The sequence below is a fragment of the Crocodylus siamensis genome, chromosome 3, assembly GCF_052110815.1.
Source record: "Crocodylus siamensis isolate JL-2025a chromosome 3, ASM5211081v1, whole genome shotgun sequence".
Lineage (NCBI taxonomy): Eukaryota > Metazoa > Chordata > Crocodylia > Crocodylidae > Crocodylus > Crocodylus siamensis.
Genome location: NC_143397.1, coordinates 71109990 through 71130576, shown reverse-complemented (window position 1 = coordinate 71130576; position 20587 = coordinate 71109990). Strand labels below are relative to the sequence as shown.

Genomic DNA, 20587 nt, shown 5'->3' with positions numbered 1-20587 from the left:
ACAGTGAAGAAAAGGTGTCAAGCTGTCATTGTAGCCTATAAAGATATCATGTAAAACTTCAAAGAAATTGCAGAATGGGATGAAATAAATGTCATGAAATAAACATAGATTGAAAGAATGGCTCGTAGGAGGTTTCAAGGTTATTGGGTTGATTAGAAACATAGTAAAGTGCCAAAATCTTAATACTATTTAAATATAAGCTGTGGCAAAATGCCGGGCTAGCGGTTCCGGCACCGCTTAGGGGAGCCGCGGGCTTTGCGGAGTTGTGCGAGCGCGCGGCTTCTGGGGCGGAATTGAGGTAGCTTTTTAGCCGCCCTCGAGGTTCGCCGAGTTGGCACAAGCAGACGACTTAGAGTAAGTTGTTAGTGTCTCTTAATCTATAGGGTGTCCGTTGGTTCATGAGGTTCCAGAGCCAGCCCTTGCGTTCCAACAGTGGAGCTAGTCCAAAGCTAGGTGCGGCTGCCGGCTCTTTAAGTCTCAGAACTGGTCAACGGCTCATTGAGATGGAATGTTAGTAATAAAAGTTATTACAGAGTAGATATAGAGTAAAATAAAAAGATTTTATTCACTCACCTGGCCTCACCCTCTTACGAGTAAGAGGGGAGGCCGGTTGGAACGAAGTTGCAGTAAATACAAGTATAGCGAGCGTAGGTATGCTGTCTAAGCTACAATGAGAGGCAGTCGAGAAGTGGAGTCTCCGATGTTTCTTCAGTTACAGTATGCTGGATACTAAAGGGGTCTGTTGGTTCACGGGGTTCCAGAGCCAGCAGCTGCCGGCTCCCTAGTCCCAGAACTGGTCAACAGCTCATGAATGGGATATTCTATAGGGTGTCCGTTTGTTCACGAGGTTCCAGAGCCAGCCCTTGCGTTCCAACAGTGGAGCTAGTCCAAAGCTAGGTGCGGCTGCCGGCTCCTTAAGTCCCAAAACTGGTCAATGGCTCATGAATGGGATATACAATGCAATACTGTAATACGGTGAATCGTTGTCAGTTGTTGGATTTCCGAGGACTTTGTCTTTGCTGGGGTATGCCCAGGCGGGGAGGCTGAGAACCGGTCTGTGGGGTGATCAGGCCCACAGAGTTTTCCAGTTGTCGTCTCTGCTGCTTCCTGCTTTTTTGCCTCTTTTATAGATGTTCATTGGACTGCCTCTATGACACTAGCTATAATATAGGCTAAATATACAGAGATAGGATAATTTTCTTTTACATAATAGTTACTAGGCAGATTTTCTACACAAGTTTCGTTTCTGCAATACTGACACTTTTTAGATAAGAAGTAAAATTTATAGAGTACAGGTGTGGGGCCTACTGCCAGCAGAACATAGTACCAGGCACTTGTTTAGACTAACAGTAAAACTGCAAGGCAATAAAAAGCGGTACCAGGCACTTGCTTTGGTTAACAGCACAGGCCTCAAGGTTACATAAATGTGAAAGTGCCACACGGCAGTTATACAAAAAAGAGAATAATATAAAATATATGCTTTATACAAAGATAATATAAAACAGCTATATGCTAAATAACATAAAATAGTTACATAAGCTACTGTAAATTTGTTTTGATGGGACAATTTTGATGAGACAAAGTTGTCATCTCTGCTGGATATTTATTTTGTGAAAAACTCTTGGCAGTTTACAAAACATATAATGGGAGGCTATGAATCAGCAATATCAGCCTACATTACCACTATGGTCACCCCCCACTCCCACCACCATCTGCTTATCCCTTCTGCAAGATGGTCATTACTGTACCTCTTTATTAGGTATTTGTTAGCCAATCATATGTCCTCTTCCAGCATCAACAGTAATGCTGTCCATATGTTGGTCACTAATGAGCTATAGAATGAATGGGCCCTATGCTTCTCTCCAAAACTCAAGCATCTCTCTGCAACCATAGCATGTTCAATCTCTGCCAACCACAACAGGTGAGGTTTGAGCATGACCTACTAAAGCAGCTGTTATATTAGGCTGTTCTAAGGCCATCAAGTTTCTCCCCTAAAGTATCGCACATAAAAATGTGCCTTCGTTGTCATCACCACCATGCAATAATATTTTATTTTTACAAGAGAAGTTTCAGACTGCTGAGAAAGTGTCTTGCCAGTAAATATTAGTGAATAAACAAAACAAATGTTTGCATCCAGATCCTAACATTTCCAAGTTTGGGTGTGGTCACAGGTATGGTTTTAGTGCAGCCTTCAGTTGCAAACAAAGTTCAATCCCAAATAATATTCTGCAAGGAATTTGGCATTTCTTTATTTTGATTTGTTTAAAAATGCCTTAATTTAAAACAGTGGTACTCAAACTTGTCCCCCTATTAGCAGGGGAGCAGCAATTAAGGCTGCCTTCACTCTCTCACCACCAAATGTCTGGACCCCAGGGGAACCTCACAAATTGGATGACATGGCTTCACAGGTCAGATTTCGCCTGCGGGCTGAGGGATGAGCACCAGTTGTTCAAAAGCTCTGAGTCTATACCCAGAAGTGTGATAAATTAAGCAAAAATTGTAACCATTGCCTGGAACATAAGACAGCCACATCCCAATATATGCTCAGCTTCTTTTTTCTCTATCCTGTGACCAGCATATCTACAGACTAACTGAGGAAACACCACCCTGTTTTTAGCCCTTTCCCACTTAAATCAGGGCCTTCATCTTAAGCCTTTTAGGTGAAATGCCACATCACCTCCCAATCCATTCTTCAAATCCTAGTCCAAACAATGATCCAGGCTGGGCCCGGGTAGGTATGTAGGGTCAAGGAGCTTTAGTGTAGTTCTAAGGTAACCACATAAACCTGATCTAACCAGAAGAGTCATTATCCACATTGGTACTGGATTCTACAGGAACTTTTGATTCAGCCAGCATTATTTGTCTTGGTATGTCAAATGAGACCTGAATTTGGTTACCTCATTCAAAGACTTGTATGGTAAAGGCTAATGTAGCCATATTAATTCCATTTTATTAATTCTGATTACACATTGATACAGGTATTAGAAATCTAGCCTTTAAATGCAGAAGGTCTTATATGCAAAATCACGGGCAACCATAAAGCTCCTGTCTTCCTCCACTGTTTCCCTCCCCCTCCACCCCCTCCCACTTGTCCTGAGTTCTGTTGATGCTAAGTCAGGTATTTGACAGGAGATATCTAGGTCATTGAAAATGGTACAGTTTAGGCAAGTTTCAGCAATACGTGCAAAGTCAGGGGCAGCACCGATGAGCAAATCATTGATAGTGACAACTTTATTAGCTACACTTACATTCAACAGCATAAATCAATGAGTTGGACTCCTTCCAGCTGATGCTTGACCATTTGATCTAAAATTCCAGCAAAATCAATGACATTGATTTTAAACACAAAGGATATGTCTACACTGCTGTCACCAAAGCCGAGAAGCAGGATAAATTAGCCTGTGCTGCTACTGCTAGGCTGCTATCAGTAACTGAGCTGGTTTGGCTATCTTTACGACACACAGGCCGCGTCTGCATGAGATGCTGACTGCACAGTCGTTACTGTGCAGTCATTTAGCGCTTGTATAAATCAGTACTAAATGACTGCTGTGTAACTGGAGTTACTGTGCAGTCACACCAAGGAATGACTTTTTCATGATACTGACTGCACAGTATATCATGAGTACTAGGCAGTAGCATGACATCATGCTTCCTGCCATGCAATGCTACTGCGGAGCAGTCACAGACTACTGCACAGTCAGCATCTCGTGTAGACATAGCCAGTGTGGTCAGTTTTGTGACTTCAAGGTAGATATATCCAAAGATTCATTACAAATACTCCCAGAAACCTACTGACTGCAACATACTAAAGATCCCAAGTCTCTGCAAGCTAGTCTCTCAGGCCTCTGGGTCTTTGAATATTTTTTTCAATCACTCTAACATGGCTGGCAGAAAAACAGAGCTGCAGCAGCACAGTGCTGAGATAAAAGACTCTAGTGCAAATTGCTAAAAGCACCTTCTCCGGTATCTGAGTAGATAGCCAGGCATCTCACAAAAAAAGAGACTAGAAAACCCACAAACTTCTCCATCTACACTTCTTTGAAGGGATGGCTCTATTCAAAAGACAAGTTCTACTTGGAATAAAAAGGCTTTATATATGCTTTTCCCCTCGGTCCATCTTCCCCTTTATCACTTCAGTTATAGTAGTCAAGCTTTATAAAAAAAGATGGAGCTGGCTGCTACAATAAGCTCAGGAAACTCATTTAACATCTGAACCCTCTTGACCAGAAGTACTTCATTTCATCATAAGAGACTGAAAGGGAAAAAATACTGTTACCCGACTTTTGTCTTCTTTTTTGGCTCCTGGAATATTGCTTGATTAGTGTTGCCCTGTGCCAGCCTGCAGAGACTAGCAGGGCTAGAACAAAATTAAAACTGGCATTAAAACAAGTCTCAGTGGTAAATACCAGAACAAATGAATCAGGTGAGAACAAACTTGTCAGTCTTAGAAGGAAGAATAAGGTTATTCTTTCCTCCCTCAAAGGATGCCTCAGTAATATTTGCAAAGCATTTAGCACTTCTAATGTGAGACCCATATACGCACGGTATGATGAATAAGAGGAAATCAATGTGATTATTTGCATGGTCAGTATTACATATATGCTTAAGTGCTTTGCTGGACCAAGGTCTATATTTAGGACTGGAAAGTCTTCTTTACATCTGGCATGTGTGGTCTTTTTTTATTACAAAATTATTGCTGTTATAAAAAGAAACAAAAAAAACCTTACCTAATAAAAATTCGTGGCAGAGGAGATGGATTACAATATGGATTATGCTATAGTAAACCTATTTAACATGTGGCACAGGAAGTGCCAGAGTACTGATAAATAAATAAGCACTTCTGGGGTGGGGAGAGATCTGTATAATGGTATTGGTCTGCTTTGTGTTGCTTTAACCATTCCGACGCAATGGCAATTATATTTAATTATAAAATATTGCTTTTTTTTTATATTTTCCTGTTTAATCAAAGGTCATTTAAAATGAAGAATCTGAATATATTGGAATATTAACATGACCAAGATAAGACTCACTGCATCCTGCTTGGTTATAAAATTAGGTATTGAGAACAGAAAGAAAAATCAACTACCAGAATTTCTGCTTTGGAATTTGAGAGAGAAGTACTACAAAGTGAGGAGATAAAGGAATCAGACCCATTATCCCTATAAAACAATCACATGCAAGCCACAGGAGAAACATTATTATTCATAATTTCTACCATCGCTACATCTGGAAGGAGATTAGTTATTTCCCCACTGATGTCTGAGACAGCATGGCACTCAAACCTAATATTAACCTGCTTCGGATTCATTTGTAAGCATACAATGCTTCTCGCGTGTAAAAGGTGATGAATATTGTACAGAGATACAGGAAGCTGCCTCTTCTGCCCCGGAGGCCACTCATTTGTAAAACAGAGAATAAAATTTCTGGGAACATGTTACAAGTGACTTAGGATTCCCAGATCATGTCTGTTTCTAGTTCCAGGCAAATGTTTGGTGTTCACATGTTAGGATCACATGTGCTTTGTCAATGATGCATTGTGTGACAGGAGCACTTTAATTAACAAGTGATTGCTGACACCTACAGATAACAATTTACTGAGAACACAAGCACCGCAGCTGTACACAATTACATTGTACATTTTTATTCATTACAAGACTCTTTCCTCCATCAGCCCCTTTCCTTCCATGATCATTTCCCTCTTCTCATTACTAGGAAAAGGGCCCTCTGAAAATTGCACTGTGTATGCAGCTGAGGGGGGAAAAACCCTCCAAATCTGAAGACTGCACAAAGCATTACATAAGGTGCTTTTCCCATCAAACTGGGAAGGCAATGAAACAGTCTCTGTAACAGGTTTTCTCCCTTCTAATAAGCCGCTTTCTAGCATTTTTCTTCAGGTACTACTTTGTAATTAGTAACGCAGACACTTGAGGCAAATTCAGACAACCGAAGAGCACGCCTGTTCTTGTTAGAATTCTGTGGACCAAGAAATTAAGCTCAATTCTTCATTGCATTCCCCCCTTGAGCAGCCATTTATACCTATGCAAAGTGAGCGCAAATACTACAAAACAGAGTAGTGGTGTCTACTCGGAAGGTGCAAGATATCAAATTCTACTTCTACCATTACCAGTATAGAGCTGGAACAATTTCAAAGACCACTCACCAGTGCTGATGGGATTAAACCAGTGCCACGCCAGTGTAAGTCCACACAATTCAGCTCTATCTTCAGTGGAGTTATTCCAAACAATGTGTTGGTGTAAACAAGAGCAGAATCTGCCTCATTGGGTTTCTCTGCATTTCAGCTGAAAAATGAACAGCAAAGCACTATGAAAAACAGACCTGATTCTCCAGACCTGTGTTTCCCCAGTAAAAGTACTCTCATATATTCAACAATACCCCTTGTTGGATGTTGGCACAATTGGATGTGGCCGGGGTAAGACTGAGTAACTAGGGCAGTGTAAATTGCTAGCCATGTCCATAAATTGTAACAGATGTGGAGGCAAGAGGGTGTATGAAACATTTACAGCAGGCATAAGTCAGAACAGCCTTAAAAAAGGATCTAAATCAGGGGTCTCCAAACTTTTTTAATCACGCACCCCTATCAGTAAAAAATTTTTGAGCACGCACCCCCAATATATGTATATTTATATAAATAGAAATAGAAATAGAATCATAGAATCAATGAGTCGGAAGAGACCTAGACAGATCATCGAGTCCGACCCCCTGCCACGGGCAGAAAAGGAGCACTGGGGGTGGGAGGGGTCATAAGACCCCAGCCAGGTGCCTATCTAGTCTTCTCTTGAAGATTTCCAGGGAAGGTGAGAGCACCACCTCTCTGGGAAGCCTATTCCAGGCTCTGGCCACCCTTACAGTGAAGTAGTTCTTCCTAATATCTACCCTAAACCTATCCTCCCTCAGCTTGTGGCCATCATTCCTGGTGACTCCAAGGGGGGCCCTGGTGAACAGACTTTCCCCGAGTCCCTGCTGCTGGCTCCTGATAAAGTTGTAGGCAGCCACAAGATCCCCCCTCAGTCTCCTCTTGCAGAGACTGAAGAGATTCAGGTCCCTCAGCCTTTTCTCATAGGGCTGGCCATGGAGGCCCTCAACCATACGAGTGGCCCTCCTCTGGACCCTCTCCAGGTTCTCCACATCCCTCTTGAAGTGCGGCGCCCAGAACTGGACACAGTACTCCAGCTGCGGCCTGACCAGTGCCGCATAGAGGGAGAGCAAGACCTCTCTGGACCTGTTAGTGATGCCCCTGTTGATGTGTGACAGGGTGCAGTTGGCTCTGCCTATTGCTTCATTGCATTGGCAAGTCATATTCATCCTGGAGTCAGTCATGACTCCAAGATCCCTCTTTACCTCTGTGCTGCTGAGAAGGTCAGCCCCTAACCTACAACCATAATGCTGGTTCCCTCTCCCCAGGTGCAGCACCCTGTACTTGTCCTTGTTGAACTGCATCCTGTTCAGATCTGCCCACTTCTCTAACCTATCCAGGTCTGCCTGGATGCTGTCCCTGCCTGCCGGTGTATTCACTTTACCCCACAGCTTGGGGTCATCAGCGAACTTGAACAGGGTGCTCTCCACACCCTCGTCCAGGTCGCTAATGAAAATGTTGACTAGCACCGGCCCAAGGACCGAGCCCTGGGGGACTTTGCTAATATTTTCTTCCTGCACTCCAATGGATTTTCTTGCACACCCCACTTTGGAGACCACTGATCTAAATGATGCTGCAGAGTATACTAGCAGTCAAGTATCCCAGAAGTGTTGGGCATAAACAGCACCTTTACCACCCTTTTGCTCTAAGCGCTCTTCTAAGGACACCAAAACTTGTGTAAAGAAAGTGTCACTTTTAAAAAAAGGTGTTAAATCCATAAACAGAACATTTTCTTCAAATGAAACTGACCCAGATGAACTACGTTTTTCCTTTGCTATGTGCAGCATGGATGGTCCACGAAGCTCATGGAATAGCGCCATTGAGTTATAAAGTGCTGTGAATCAGGGCAACACTGAGTGCTTTGTTAGTCACCACAGCGATGAGGACAATAGAAATGACTGTTTATAAAATTAAAGTCAAAACAGTGTCCTAGCTGCTGTCATCCTGTATGCCATGTGTCACTACAGCTAACATTCAAGTGATTGCTGGACTAATAGGTAAGAGAAGTTTAAATGCAGGCAATTCTATAACTTTCAGTGGTGCAGGTCATTTAAGCAAATGAAAATGTACTACAACTGACATTCATCATTTAAATCGGCATGCTGTGTTTTTGTAACGCATTCCTCAGGGTGCTTTTGCCTTGGGCTAAGAGCACTGACAGGCATATCTCAGAGTTATACCTTTCTGCAAGAGTTTACTCTTATTTTGGAGCCGGATACAGCTACACTGTTTTATTGGTATCTGTGACAGCATAATTTTTTTCCTAGGATGTTACTTTTTTATTTTTTTAAATTGAGAGTTTAGAACCTTCCATTTGAAACTGAGAAAATAGCTCCAGGCTATGATGGGAAATGCAAAAACATCTCACTTCATGTAGTGAATAACCCAGATTCTCAGCTGTACCCAATATATTCCGAGTGCAGCTATGGAGGTGAGGAAGGGGATATGTGAAATTGTTCCTTTAAAAAGCTTGTGTTACGTAATATCAAGTACCTTATTTCAGACAAGGTATTTAATGGGTGCATCTAGATGTGTGCCTTACTGCTCAGTAGGCTAATTTACTGCTCAGTAAAGCATCACGATCTACATGTTTGTGGAATTAGGCTGGTGTAGACTAATTTACTGTGCCGTTGGACAGTCCTGTCAGACACAAGTACTATCCGGTGGTGCTTTAAAGTACTGTGCTTAAACACGTGTGTAGAGGGTGATGGAGCTGGCTGGGGCAATACTGTGCTTCAGCATGGGGGCTGCCTGCTGGCTAGCCCCATGCTGAAGCACCCTCATGCCCCAGCCAGCCCCTCTACAGCACATGAAGCCTAGTCAGGGCAGCCTCGGGCTGGCAAGCCAGGACTGCTCCCACTAGGCTCCATGTGCTGCGCATGAATAAACGCTGGAGCAATAAGCTCCGGAGTTTATTTGTGCGCATTAATTACAAGTGTAGATGTGCTCACTGTGGGGCAGAGTTGTATTGCTACCCAGCACATCCATAGGTAGCGGATAGTGGAATGACTTTCAGGGAAGGTTAGCTGTGAAATAAGTAGGAAGGGAATGAGCAGCCACAGACCAAGCAGCAGCAGCACCACTAGGATATGGAGACGAAAGCAGATGGCAATGCTTTCCCTCCTGAAAAGCCACATATATCCTTTGACAGTGTTGTGACATGATGAGTACAGGTTGCCACCATAATAAGCCCGCCCAGCCCCCAGCCATGGGTCTACAAGTCCTCAACGACACAGCAGGCAGGAGAAGATGTTAGAATCTCTATGGCTGTGAAGGTGGATGAAGCACTGCAGCAGAATGAAATCCCCGGTTGTCTTGGTTTCCTTGCCTTCGGATCAAGGTCCTGTTCTGCTAAGAGCTGTGTGGAAGCTGATGTGCAGCAGCTTCTCTGTGATATAAGAAGTCACGCTTAGGCATCTTGCAGGAAAACAGCTTTTTCAGCACATTCCTCAAGCTCTTTGGCAACCAACTACTGGAGATAGAAGCAAGACTGTGAGGCCTGGAAGCTCCTAGTTATGTACTGGCACAAAGGCAGCAGTTACAAAAGAGTTGTCTAGCACTTGGAGGAAGCAGAAGTGTGATTTGGCAGCTGTAATGACTGAGCAGCCCTCTACAGGATCTGCTCTGCTCAGCCCACATGGGGAGGGGGTTAGAAAAGGTGCCCTAACCATAGCCTAATACAGTATTCTGTATTTCTTCCTAACTGGATAGCCATGTACAGTGGAATCACCTTTTTGTGATCAAAAATACAAGTGAAAACACCCCAACATTTTAGGGACCTGGAACATCAGGCACCTCACAGACAACACTAATATTGAACTCCCAGAGTGCCGCACTGCAGTCGTGGCCCAAAGACTCAGGCAACACATCAATGTAATGCACTGAGTGTGACCCAGCGAGCGGGAAATGGGCAGCTCAAAGAATGTGGTGGTGGCTATACCTTCTTCTGGAAGAGTAAAAAATAAAGAGAATGCCGACTTCAAAGAGTTGGTTTTGCCATTAAGACTGAACTCATAAACCAACTCAATGAGTTCCTTATCAGAATTAATGAATGCCTCGTGGCTTTGTCTTAAACTGGTGGGAAGCCAACATGCCACTGTCATCAGTATGTATGCCCCAACTCTTGACACTGCCTATGAAACCAAGGAGGAATTCAATGCCAATCTTGACCAAGTCCTTTCTGACATTCTGGAGGGAGACAGACTTATTTATCTTGGATTTCAACACTAGAGTCAGAAGGGACTCTGACCTCTGGAATGGAACCATTGGCAAGGAAGGACTAGGAAAAGTCTACTCCAGTGGAATCCTCCTCTTGACCAAACATACGGGACATGGACTCACCATCACCAACATCCTGTTCCCCCAGAAAAACAGGGACAAGACATCACGGCACCACCTACGATCTAAGTATTGGCACCTGATTGACTAGGTAATCATCTGTGCCTGGGATCACAAAGATGTCCTCATCACCCAAGCTATGCTAAGAGCTGATGTTTGCTGGACTGATCACAGACTCATCTGCTCAGTTACATCACTCAAACTGGTTCCCAAATGATGGCTGCGGCAGAAGCAATGCCAATGGAAGATCAACGTTGAAGGACTCTAAGGGGGAAGTGTTTGAAGATCACGACATCAGATCTGAAATCAAGTTCATGGTTTATCAAGCAGTTGTGATCTCCACCTTGCTGTACAGAGCTGAGACATAGGCAACATACAGGAGACATCTCAAGTTGTTGAAGTACCATCAGTGCCATCTGCAGAAGATCATCTGAATCCAGTGGGAAGAGAGACACACCAATGTTAGCATTCTCCTGCAAGCATGAATACTGGGGCAATGATCATCTAACATTAATTTTGTTGGGCCAGCCATGTTATCTGGATGTCAACTCCAGACTCCTGAAGCAAGTTTTATTCTCCTAGCTCAGCCAAGGCCAACTTAAAAAAAGTTCTCTGCCCTCCACTCAAGAGGAGAGCAGAGAAAGTGCTTTAGGAATATCCTGAAGGCCAACTTAAAAAAAACCCATCAGTGTCAGCGCATGGGAGACTATCACTCAGGACTGCCCCAAATGGAGAGGCTGTTGCTGAGATCTCAGTACTTTGAAACCTCACAACAATAACAGGAGATGGAAAAGCGGGAGTGGCAGAAACAGCATGCTGTGGACTGAATCAGGAATTCAGCACCACCCACCCCACATGGAAACACATGTTCAAGCTGCAGTAGAGTTTTTCGGTCCTGAAGAGGCCTCATCAGCCATCTTCGGACACACAGAGAAGACAATCATCCTCAACTGTGAGGAATTGCTGAAGAGAAGATATGCCCCAAGCCTGTTGTTTCCTGATTATGGGGCCGGTTCCACACTGCCCCAGGCCTTGACATAGTTTAGAGCAGTCTCAGGACTGTTTTAAGTTATGGCAGTCATCTGACTACTCAGAGAATGGTATGCAAGCCAGAATGGAGCAGTATTCAAGGCATGTTCCCTTTTCCTGACTACTCTCAACATCAGTTATGTGATGGAGTTCCCAGAGAACCAATTATGCCCAACCAAGGTATAAGAATTTGCCCCAAAGTCCTATGCCTGACTTTTTATTTTAAAGCATGTCTGCTTTAAGAAGGAAGTGTTGGTACCCACTTTTTACATAATGGCCTAGTCATTAGAACAAATCACACAGAAGTTAGAGACCTGGGTTCAGTGCTCTCCTTACTTACCTCCCCTGATAATGTCCTCACCACTAAGCAGTCTACTCCTGAGTAGGGGAACTGCCTGTCCCTCCTGTTGAACTTATTTCATTTCACAGAAAGAAATGCAATATTCAAGAGCCTGTGATACAGCTAGAGACTGCATGATACTACAAAGAATATCTAGCCACTGCTGCATTGGCTGTTTTTGTTTACATAAGGCTCAGAAGTGGTGATGTGTAGGGGTGAACGGGGGTGCATATGTAACCCCTGAGAGTGCTGATGCACCCCCTAACTGGCTGCCCTCCCTGCTTAGGCGATGGGCGGGGGAGGGCAGGTGGGAGTGCCAGTGCCCTCCCTGCAAGCATCAACCAGGGAATGGGAGCACCAGATTTAGGCCACAGCCACTTCCAGAAGCTCTGCAGCTACTTTCGGAAGCAGTGCGGCCAGTCACCGGTTGGTACATTTTGCTGCGGACGGACCCTCCTACCCTGGTCGGCAACATTGGCTGCAGGGGTAACCCCCTCCTGGTTGCTGACTAGTCACAGGGGGGGGCACATGGCCCCCCAACTAAGCTGGTACCGGTCACCCATGAGGCTCAGTGCCTGCCCCACCCAGCCCTTATAACTACAGAGTCTGGCTCCCTCTTGCACATTCACTCACTTGACGTTATGTGCTTTCTCTCTCTCTCCTCCCCCCATCCACATCCACCCTGGCCCATGAATCTTGAATTTCCTTCTGTACAGCTTCAGCAGGAGGGATGGAATGTGTTCCCACTGAGAATAACTTATAGCCTGATTGTTTACTTTTTAAAATATACTACTAGCATATAGATTTCTTGCACACTTTAAAATGCTATTCTTCCATATTTAGGCCTTAGTCATTTGAAAGTGAATCTGTTGGGCATTCATGGCATCACAAAAGAGAACTACTCAATACCCAAGCAAGCTAAGTAGATGACATTAAGTGTGGAGAATATTTAGCGATTCCATTCGATTTCTTTATTTTTTCTGTACAGGCAACTCCACGCACACCGCGTCCCATGCAAGCCGAAGGAGGCAAGAAGGCCAGGAGGAAGAAGCGTTGCATGATCATTATTGGTGACTCCATCCTGAAAGTTACGGAGGGCCCTATATGTCGCCGGGATCCCTCAGCACGCGAGGTATACTGCCTACCTGGAGCGAGGATTCAGGACGTGAAAGGGATGCTCCAGACTGTAATCCAGCCCACCGATTATTACCCTATGGTCCTAGTCCATGTGGGTACTAACGATGCGGCCAGGAGGAGCCCTGATCGCCTGATGGAGGACTACAACGCTCTGGGGTGCGTGCTGAAGGAGATGGGTGCACAGGTGGTTTTCTCTTCTATCCTGCCAGTGAGTGGACGAGGCAGATGGCATGAAATGTGCATCGCAGAGACCAACTGGCAGCTGCAGGAATGGTGCTTCGAGGAGGGCTTTGGCTTCCTCAGCCATGACCAGGACATCACGACGAGAGACATGCTGGGGTGGGATGGGCTCCACCTTTTCCCTAAAGGTAAGCGTGTGTTCTCTTCTAGGTTGGCGGACTTCCTCCGGCGGGCTTTAAACTAGGCTCATCGGGGGAAGGGGAAGATGAGGGCGGAGGAAATATCAGACTGCCAGACCAAACAGCACCCACAACTACAGCCCAGCCCAGACCGACAAGCGAAGCAATCAAACAGGTAAGAGAGAGGGGCCAGGGTAACGTTGGGACTAGGGGGTCAGTACACACACCCACAGGAGGCCTCAAATGCCTCTACACAAATGTTCGTAGTATGGGCAACAAGCAGGAGGAGCTCACCCTCCTGCTGGCTGACGCCAGCCTGGACATAGTGGGGATTACAGAAACATGGTGGGATGAAACGCATGATTGGGCGGTCAATGTCAAGGGCTATAGGCTGTACAGGAGGGACAGGACAAGAAAGAGGGGTGGGGGTGTGGCTCTCTATATTAAGGAGGAATACACATCCTCGTTAATTAGTAAGGAGCCAGGGGAGGGGCACTCTGAACTCCTTTGGGTTAGTGTACAAGGCAGTCGAGGGGAAAGGGATTTAACAGTGGGAGTCTACTACAGACCTCCCAACCAGGGTGAAGAGCTTGACCAGGAATTCTTGGGTCAGCTCACAGAGGTAGCGAAGGCTAAGGATGTGGTTGTCATGGGGGACCTGAACTTCCCGGACATCTGCTGGGAAGAGCAGTCAGCCAGGTCTGAACGCTCCCGCAGGTTCTTGGCCAGAGTGCAGGACCTCCATCTAACCCAGGAGGTGCACAGCCCCACCAGGGGGGACGCCTTGTTGGACCTAGTGCTGGCCACGGGTGATGACCTGGTGAGGGGGCTGCGAGTGCTTGACCACCTGAGCGACAGCGATCATCGCCTGCTGGAATTCACCATCCAGCGTAAGGTGGCAAAGACATGCAGTAAGGCAGCGGCCCTAGATTTTAGGAGGGCAGACTTCAACGAGCTAAGGAGGATAGTTGGAGAAGCGCTGAGGTCTCGGGGGGAGGGGAGCCAGGTGTCCAAGGAGAGTGGTCGCTCCTTAAGGAGACGATCCTCCAAGCCCAAAGGAAGGTAATCCCAACGAGGATCAAAGGGAGCAGGAGAGCACACAAGCCTCTGTGGCTCACCAAAAGCATCCGGGAATGTCTCCTTGCTAAAAAGGAGGCTTATACCCAGTGGAAAGAAGGGGTCATCACCAGGGAGGACTATTCTGTAGTTGCTCGGGGATGTAGGGGGGCAGTTAGGAAGGCCAAGGCAGAGATGGAACTGGGACTAGTTTCCCAGATTAAGGACAATAAGAAGTCTTTTTTTAAATACATAGGGGGTAAAAAGAAGGTCCCGGGTAATGTGGGGCCCTTGCAGGACAACATGGGTAACTTGGTCATCACACCAGACGGCAAAGCTAACATGTTTAACAATTTCTTTGCCTACGTCTTCCTAAGGGACCAGAACAGCCACCTCCCTGCTGGGCCCCCCTCGGGCCCCGGGGGAGGCACACATGGGCCACATTGGGTTAGCAAGGATTTAGTTAGGGAGCTTCTGGAGGGGTTGGATGTATTCAAGTCAGCCGGCCCGGATGATCTCCACCCTAGAGTTCTAAAGGAAATGGCCGGGGTCATTGCAAGTCCCCTGGCACAACTTTATGAGCACTCATGGTGCTCTGGTGAGGTACCGGAGGACTGGAAGAGGGCCAACGTGGTCCCCATCTTCAAAAAAGGCAGGAAGGAGGACCCGGGAAACTATAGGCCGGTTAGTCTCACCTTGATCCTAGGCAAGCTGTTCGAGAAAATTATGCTTGCACACATCCAGGAGGGGCCAGCAGGAGACTGCATGCTTAGGGGCAACCAACATGGGTTCATCAGTGGCAGGTCCTGTCAGACCAACCTGGTGGCCTTTTACGATCAGATCACCAGATCATTAGGTGCAGGGGTAGCAGTGGATATAGTCTTCCTGGACTTCCGGAAGGCTTTTGACACTGTCTCTCACCCCGTTCTCATTAAGAAACTGGGGGGCTGTGGTGTAGACACCCACACAGTCAAATGGGTCGCCAACTGGCTGGAGGGCCGCACCCAGAGGGTGGTAGTAGATGGGTCCTTCTCAACCTGGAAGGATGTGGGCAGTGGGGTTCCGCAGGGCTCGGTCCTCGGGCCCTCACTGTTCAACGTCTTCATCAGCGACTTGGATGAGGGGGTAAAAAGCACCCTGTTCAAATTTGCTGATGACACTAAGATGTGGGGGGACGTGGGTACATTGGAAGGATGCAACAGGCTACAATCTGACCTAGACAGGTTACAAGGGTGGGCAGACGAGAAGAGGATGGGTTTCAACACAGACAAGTGCAAGGTGATGCACCTCGGGAGGAACAACCGGCACCATACCTACAGGTTGGGGAACTCCCCTCTTGTCAGCACGGAGGCAGAAAGGGATCTGGGGGTCATCACTGACTCCAAGATGAACATGGGCCAGCAGTGTGGAGAGGCAGTCAGGAAGGCCAACCACACCTTGGCATGCATCCACAGATGCATCTCGAGCAGGTCCAAGGAGGTGATCCTTCCCCTCTATGCAGCACTGGTCAGGCCGCAGCTGGAGTATTGCGTCCAGTTCTGGGCGCCACACTTCAAGAGGGATGTTGACAGCATGGAGAGGGTCCAGAGGAGGGCCACTCGTATGATCAGGGGACAGCAGGGCAGGCCCTATGAGGACAGGCTGTGGGACCTGAACCTGTTCAGCCTCCAAAAGAGAAGGCTGAGGGGGGATCTTGTGGCCTGTTATAAACTAGTCGGGGGGATCAGCAGGCATTGGGGAAGTCACTGTTCCCCCGAGCACCGCCAGGAGTGACCAGGAATAACGGTCACAAGCTGGCAGAGGGTAGGTTTAGGTCAGATATCAGGAGGCGCTACTTCACAGTCAGGGCGGCTAGGGTCTGGAACCAGCTTCCAAGAGAAGCGGTGCAGGCTCCTACCCTGGGGGTGTTTAAGAGGAGGTTGGATGAACATCTTGCTGGGGTCGTTTGACCCCAGTACTCTTTCCTGCCATGGCAGGGGGTCGGACTAGATGATCTGCTCAGGTCCCTTCCGACCCTACAAACTATGAAACTATGAAACTATGGAAAAAAATGGAAGCAACATGAAATGCAGTATATAATCTTCACGTAAAAAAATCTATTAACAGAGTTCCATTACTTACATCAATGATGAGAATTTATAATTTACAGTTTGTCTACACCTTCCTCAAGAGAATTTCAAAACACTTTAATATAAAACTTTACCACAACTTGACAGCAAGAAACATAAAGCCACAAAAGCAATACAAGATTTACTAAATTAAATAAGATGATTTTCAAAATTAAAGTTTTTAATAAGAATCTTCACAAGTATCATGACTTTTCTCCTCCTCCATCTGTTGACTGGAAAGAAATGTATACTATACTTCTTTTAATACTTTTTATTCTGTTGAACAAGTTTTTATTTTATATTTCTTATCTGTACATGTTATGTAATAATAACAAAACATTTAGAACAATGAAAAAAAACCCCATCATTATACGTGCTTGAAATAAATGTGTTGGCCAAAGAAAAATAAGGGAAAATAAAAAAGCTCTTTCTAGTTGTAAGGGGGATTTAATTGTAGGCTATTAAAATGGAAATCTACAACGATATCAATTCCTCTTTATTGCAGGATAATGGAGGCAAACACATGCATTATTTCAGGGAGATGGAAGGACAGACAGAGAGACTTCTACTCAATATGGAGATGCCTATGCAGAAAATTCAACCACTGAGTCATAGCTGTCCTCAGTTTTCAAAGACATCCCATGTGCCAGAAAGAAAAATTGGATAGAATCATGCTACTTTCAAATCTCTGGAACATGATTTAAAAATAGTAAAACTTACGGTGATCCATCCTATTCACCAAATAAACTGGGACTGATGCAAATGCTAAAATAATAATATTTTTTTCTGGTTCTTTAACACATTTCCTCTAGGAATCTCATATCATTATCCAAATATCAAAAGATTCATAGCAGCACTATGCTGTGGCTACCATAATGATATGACTGATGTACAGAGGTAGCAAACTGGGTACAGAGATGTTACTTGTCTTAACCAAACACAACATGGCAAGTCAGTAATGAGTTTGGAAGCAGAGACCAAAGGACAAACTCATTGCTGACTTGCACCTTCTATATATCTCTGTCATCAGTGCAAAGTGGATGCAGGATTTTACCATTCTGATAGCATTCTGGTAGCGGTTTACATCCTAGAGACCTCAGAGGCCCTTTTGTCCCTGTCTCTAGTGGGTTATGGAATTCAGAAAGATACCACACAATTTACTGATTCGTTTGATGTGCCTGGCTGGGGGAGTATTTGGTTGATCGCATGATTTCACAATGATTGCACATTTAATTCATACAACACAATTTTATTTTAAAATTCCTTGCCACACATATAACACTGCTTACCTTTAAGAAATCCTTCCCAAACAATGCTATAAGAATGAGTATTACGAAAGCAACTACAATTACAAGTAAAGGTTATTTCTCATGGTATACTTACAATCCTAGAAGTCCAAGAAACCAAATCCCCAGATATACTTTCATTCTTTAGTTATGGTTTTAGGGTTGGTCTCAGCAGTGACAGGAACAAGTCTCCTTCCTTCAGACCAACTCAGGCGCCCCGCGGCTTCAGCGTGAACGGGAGTTCTTGTTCACAGAGACGGTGGTTCAGGTGATCGGTCTGATCTGGCCTATACTTGCAATTCTTCCTTCAGTGTTCTCCAAGTGAGATTACCTTCAAATTGGGACTGTAGGTTAGTTTTATTGGGTGAGTTGCCATCTTGGGCCCCTCCTACCCAAACCTGTCACTACTCCCTAATATGGGCTTGGATCTTTTAACAGATTTCTGCTGGGTGGTCAGTTTGTATTCTTGCTTTTTGGAGATTTTCCACAACAACGCTGTGACCTCTCTTGCCATCCCCCTTTCACAAGTCCATAGGTTTCGATCTCTCGGAATGTCTGCCCAAGGGCCACTTTTAGGTTAACTTTGTTAAAGGCCTCTAGAGATAAAATTCAGAATCAAGACATTAAACACATAGGCAAAAACAAGCAATGGCCTAGATAAGATGAACCTTGCCTTTTTTCTAAACTGTCTAATGGGTATTTATTACAAACATTCAAACTATTACGTTCAATATGACAGTACCGTGATCCTGCCACTAAGCAGTGCTTTCTTAAAGCCATCTCAGGGCAACTACCACAGAGTCAGAAAGCAATTCCTCCTCACAAAGAGAATGGAAATGGTGAAATGTCCCAGGCTGGGAATTAATGCCATGAGAACGGAGACCTCAGATGGCATTAAGCTATGAGGCCTTGCGTATATAATACCCAACCTCTAAATCCCAGCATGGGGAGCACCTTGGAGATCAGAAGAGGAAATAACTGAACTGCTTTGCTTCAGCTGGATTTTAGCTTAAGTAAATTGACCAGTTTGGGATCTGTGTTTCTAATTTCCATAGACTCCTTTGGAAATCCATAACATAAGACCTACAGTCTGCTAGGCTTCAACTAGAGCAGGGGCATCAAAAATCTGGCCCACAAAGCCCTATCATTTAGCCCATGGTGCTAACTATGGGTCACATGACTGACCCCATGCAATGCATGCAGCATGTACAGGGCCAGTCTGGGGCATACACTGCACACACCATAGAGTTGGTCTGTGAGCACAATCCAGCTCATGGATTGGCTCTGCACCCTTCATCCAGCTTGTGGGGCCAGATAAATGTGATATGCCTGGACCTGGACCAATGGGAATGAAACAATATATAGCTACTAAGAGAGGAAGAGCACACACTTCGGCTTTATCTTAAAGCTTCATTTACTTTTCTCAACAAACCTATATAGTCTCTTCCCCCTCAGCCTCATTCACTCCTATACAGTTCTTCTCTCTCCCAAATTCCAGCACCATCACAAGCCTCTTAAAAATCAATTGGGGAAAAAAGAATATAAATAGTTAGGAAAAGCACTATGTTTACAGATTTCTTTTGTGATCACATCAAATCTAAGAAGTATATTTGCTTAGGTATACCTGTTGGATACTGTTATAGAAAAAAACACTCTACTATGTTCATGTCTAAGAGCTTATACCACAGAATAAACCTATCATTACAATTCTGTAATTCTCAAACTCAAGGATTGAGACAGTGATTGAAGATAAATCAGCAGGAACCAACTCTGATCAATCCTCAGGAGACATACTATTTTACTCTTCTGATTAACTATATTTGCCAACAGGGCAGGATTAGGCCACTTTCAGAGGGCCGTTTTGGTTACATGCTGTTATACTCTTTAGACTAAGAACAGGAGCTGGGATGAACTGAAACTCATCAAGATACATACCCTGCTCTCAGAGCAGAGATGACTACAAAGGGAGCACAAATCTGAGAGGAACGTAGCAAAGGAGAGATTAAAATGAAAGACTATAAGCCTGCAGCTTCTATTTCCCACTGGAGAGTACTTGTTGCTCTTTATTTAAAACAGTTCCATTTTCTGAACAAAATATAGTAAAAATCAACATACCGGCAAGCAAAACCTTACACTGATATCAGACAACACACTCAACAGTGCTGTTAAGTACAGCAAGCAGGGAGAATGTATAGCCCTATATGGAGACAAAGTTCAGCAGAGTTCAGGTCTGCTATCCTGGGGCCAGGTTTTTCTCTCTAGATGTGGTGGATATGGGCAGGGAAGTGACATTTGGTAAAAGAGCAGGGCTACCTCCATGGCATTGTCAATTTAAGAATGTTTCTTTCAGATTACAAATTAATCTTTATCGTCTTAATTGAATCCCACTGTGTTAATTTGAACCCATTTTTCAATTTAATCAGGATTTAGACCAAACCTCAAAAGTATTCATGATTGATCCCTGCTTCATATCATGCCCTAATATGATTAGCATATGTGCCATTTAGTGCTCTAAGCTGCTAATGAAAATGCTAACAAGTACTGCATACAGAATGGAGTCCAGGGACCAGAACCCATCCTCCCAGATTCACACTCAACTATTAATACCCTTGCTGCCTGTGTTAGGGTTATTTTAACCATTGGCTTATCACTTTTGAAATAATGCTGATTTATCTACACCTCTCTTGTTTGCCTGCAAGAATCATGGGGAACTGTGTTAAGTGCCTCATTGGAACTGATACAGGTTGTAGCTGTATTGATCTACAGGCAAAAGGAATCAG

At 44.8% G+C, this 20587-nt stretch overlaps 1 long non-coding RNA gene across 1 annotated transcript; it reads right to left on the bottom strand.

Moving 5' to 3' along the window:
* Positions 1-545: 545 nt before the first annotated feature.
* Positions 546-18376, bottom strand: LOC149868389 (uncharacterized). Its single transcript, XR_016440985.1, has 3 exons — positions 17905-18376; positions 6161-6299; positions 546-1172 (listed from the first exon to the last, which is right to left on the bottom strand). It is a non-coding gene; the product is annotated as an uncharacterized LOC149868389 (long non-coding RNA).
* Between the last annotated feature and the right edge of the window lie 2211 nt (positions 18377-20587).